Below are 4,644 nucleotides of genomic sequence, written 5' to 3' on the forward strand. Positions count from 1 at the left end.
CGGTAGGTGGCGGCCTGCGCCGGTGGCCTCGCCGGTGGGCTCGCTCCTAGTTGCAGCGGTTGTGGAGGTAGATGCCAACGCATGTGCACTCGCTGATACATGGGACTAGGGGCGGACACGAGCGGGCGATAGCGGTGGACGGGAGCGTCTGCTTCTGTCCGCTTCGTACCCATTTGTTCCCACATTTGGGCCAAGTTTGGGTCGGAGAGGACGATACACGGACATCAGGCGGACACCCTTGTCCGTTTGGGTCGCCCCGTTGGTCCAACTTTTATGTCCGGATGACCCAAATGGATAAAATGGGTCACCCCATTGGAGTTGCTCTTAGAAGAACCCGAGGATTCGCCCAAGGAAGCCATAGCAAGTACCCTCCCACATCACCATGGCTCCTCTCCCTCATTTGCTCCGATGGAATTCAGCACCCGTCAAATACGAAGTTACGAACAGCCAGCACGGCCGTGCCGTGCCTTGCCTCTCCCCGCCAAGACGTGACGCCGACTAGAACCTGGGACAGCTGATCGAGCAACACACGCCCCAGGGAAGAAATAACTAACCTACTAAGTATGTCTAAAAAAACTATCCTTTTTTCAGGATAAAAAAACTAACCTACAAAGTGTTATACGCGTGTGTATATATAGTCCAGGACCATAATATTTTTTTTGGATGCATAATACTTTTTATACAATTTGCATATAAGTATGTAAATAAAATTCTAGCCTATTGGCACTGTCGTTTGCTCAGACCATAATGGTCCCGGGGTTCAAACTCTGTGTACCAAACTTTTACTTGTTAACTTACATTTTCATTTTTTTTGTGATAGAACGAAATAATATCAGCTCACGAAATCATGGATTCAAGTTTTTTTGGCCCGGCCACTATCTATTTATATTAGATGGAACAAAATAAGTTTTTCACTGGCTATTACCTATCTATATTAGATGGAAGAAAATAATAATAGAGCTCACTACACTCAAAAACAACAAGGTGGGTCCTAATGCCAACACTGGTACGCAGGTCCTACCACTCCATACTCCATGAAGCAGCTATGGCGGGTCCGACTGGTAGACACTAGATGAGAAAATTTTATCATAACACACTCGTAATATTCGGCAACTCTATTAGGTTCGTCATGGAAATTACTAAACCGTCGTAGAAATTGGTAGCTAGGTGAGCTCAAAGGCTGAAACTATTTAGTGACTTCTATTTTCGCCGATTTGCAGTAATCAGTGAAGCCACCCACAAAAACATCACACATTAGGTATTTCAGTGACGTTGTCCATCTCCGTCACGAGGATTTTCGTCACAGTATCTCAGTTTTCTTGTAGTGAGTATTAACACTTCTACACCACCAGACTAAGCTTGATTAACTCATCCATGTGCTTGACTTCTAGTTAGTCATGTTAGGAAATATGAGGCCCACATCGATCATGCGAAAACAAACCATCACAACATTAGACCGAGGTTTGTTTATGAGGTTTAACAATCAATGTGTTGTCCCTAGGGCATGACTGTGGGTTCTCCTCCTCATGTACTAAATCAACATAGTACACCCACGACAAAAGTCGTCGAGGCCATCAGACAACATTTCCAACCAACTACCATGGCCAGCCGACCACCCCTACCATAAGAACCTGACCATCCTTCTTGTAACCTATAGCTTGCTACCAACTTCGTCTTCTAACCTATTCTGTCTACCCCGTGGCGCCTTTATATAATAGGCCATCCTTACATGTGTATGACTCAAATACCCATCCCTCCGCTAATCACAAGTCAGACTATAGCAAAACTTGTACACATATTCTACAATATTACATCTATAAATACACCTTGGAGAATATGTCCTCATCATCTTGAAGCCGACATGCATGAACCACAGTGTACCTTGACTTCACATGAGTCATGCAAATGTAACCCCTTTCTTATTTTAATTATAGCGAGTTGCCCTAAAACAACTAAGTTCTTTTGTGCTCTTACTTTTGCTCTCCCAAATTTCCGGAGTATCTCCATTCAACGCCATCACGCATGACCATAAAGTCACCCTATTCAGAAACATTGTTGTATGGTCACTCTAGTAGCTTGTTCTCTGGTCTGCGTGAGACTGAATAATTCTCATATTGGGTACAATTGCCTAAGCTCACCACCATCACTCTTGTTGGTTGCTTGTATGAAACTTGAAGTAATTCAGCCATTGCGTTTTGTCATCTAGAATGAAATTTGTAATTGTTTCGTCCTTTACTCAGGTAGTCTTTTACATGCCCCATGGCTATAGGAATCCGTGTACTTTTGCATCTTTTGTCCTCACTTGGAATGTGCACTGAATAAAATGGAATTTATGGTCATGTACTCTTGAAACTTTTGACATTCCATACTTTCCACAACTCTCAAATTCTCCATGATCAACTCTCTTCCATCTCCCAGTACCCGATAGACTTAGCCATCAACTTGGACGCGGTACTTGCCAACACCGCTTCAACACCACTCCTCACTTCTCTAACTACATGTGTACTGGTCTGTCACCGTGTCACATGCTTGCCTCACACCTCACAGATATCAATGTGTCGAGCCTGTAATGTTCCAATCGAATATCCTGTTTAGCGACCCACACCTCCTCAACCCCCTAGAAAACCAATAATCATGGTTGACCAATGTCGAATTCCACACCCCATTGCTTGGACAACCGACCTGCAACACTATTCATTTCCAACTCATTTTTTTCTTCTGAATAAGCCAAGTGGAACTTTTTTCCAAATTCCAGATCCACCTTGAATGTGACTCCATGGTGGATAGTTAGTCCATTCTCATGCTCGATTAGATAAAAAACTTGTATTAGCAAAGAGACAAAGGGAGAGAACTCCTCATCGTATCGAAGAGAAGAAATGCCAAACTAGAAGATCACGAAAGACATAGAGACACCGAGACACAGCTAATTCACCAGTAAAGAATGCATTAAGGAGGAGTGACAAAAATAAGCAATGCATACTTGTGAACATCTGAGAAGGTTCAATTTTTTTACTGAATGTCATGCACATGAAAGATATAAAAGATAAAGCTTTATGGGAAACTGAGATGCTTGTAGAGTTTATGTACTCCCTCCAACGCATATTAATTTTCATTGATTTAGTACAACTTTGAGAGATATCTGAGGGAGTCATATTTATGAGGAGAGATATTTGAGACAGAGGTTCTAGATCACTAAAGGATAACCCAACGTGGAGATACTTTGGAGAAGAGCTATCAAAGTATGGAAAGTTCTAGAGAAATATATTCTAACTATAGTATGAAAAATATCTAGGGCTTGTATGAAATTTTAGCTAATTATTGAAGATATATATTTGAAGTAGGATGATTAAGATGATGGTAATTTTCATGCACCCAGTGATATTTATAGATATGGGCCACCCCATGTAAACTGAGTTAAGAAGCCAAAAAAGCAAGGTAGCTAGGAGCAAACAAGTATGAGAGGGTGAGAATGGCTATGCAAAAATAATCATAGTATAGTGGTAGGTAGCCAAGAAAGAGTTCACCAACTTTGAAATATTTAATAACTAGTTTTCATTTCCCTCCTTTCCAGCTAAGATTGGAAATCCTAGTTGACCACACTGGATGAGAGTGTGATCCTCAATAGTGTGAAGGTCCTCAAGTAGTGTGGGTAGCAGATCCACCACGTAGCGGGTTCCCTATACTAGGTGTTAGAGTGGAGGGAGCCTTGTATTTTCGTTCTAGCTATATTCTACTTATACTGAATAAATATTTTACAACTATACATTATCAAATACATTATGCGGTATTAATCTAAATATTTATATTGCACACATTCAAATCTCATTTAAATATATTGCAACTGATTCCCGTAGCAAAGCGCAAGGTATCATCTTGTATACCTAAAGAGTTGATCCCACTAACTTCATTTTTTTAACATGCAACTATGCCAACTCACCATGTAACCATGCATGCCCCACTTAGTTCAATTCACTCAACATGCAATTATGTCAACTCACTATGTAATCAGGCATGGCAAAAGACACACCTTAATATGTATCATGCACGCTACTCATATTTAAATAAAGCATACAACTATAATCATCAAATATAATAGACTATATGTAATTTAGTTTCAATTGCCATATTGCCAATCCAAATAATTCATGTGTCCGGGTTTATTGCCCCCTCCTCCCCCTCCCTTCATATTTTGGATTAAACATTGATCATCTATGTCCCTAGCAAAATATAATTTATATGTATATTCAGAAAGTATACCATTTGATTTTTATTCGAAAGAGGATTCTCACCACATAATTTTTTTGACATCTATGGTGCGTTTGTTTGCAAAGTATTTTCGTGTTTTTTTTTTTGAAATACCATGGATTCTGAAAAAAACTTTAGTATTAAATACTTTGAGATGTTTGTATGAAGCAAAACTAGAGGTTTTGTAAACTGCAGTATTCCAAATACTATGATTTTTTTTGCTGCTTCTGAAAAAGAGGTCCAGACCTCTTTTGTCTAAACGGAACGGAGGGAAAGCATCAAAGAGACGCACTTGAGGTTGCTGTCGACGTCAGATAGGACCAGATGCATGCAGTTGATTTAATGAACACAAGTTTCTACACGATCTTGATCAATCGTGTTCCTTCTGGTTAAATTAAT

Source organism: Triticum dicoccoides, chromosome 1A (assembly GCF_002162155.2).
Source record: "Triticum dicoccoides isolate Atlit2015 ecotype Zavitan chromosome 1A, WEW_v2.0, whole genome shotgun sequence".
In the NCBI taxonomy this organism is placed as follows: domain Eukaryota; kingdom Viridiplantae; phylum Streptophyta; class Magnoliopsida; order Poales; family Poaceae; genus Triticum; species Triticum dicoccoides.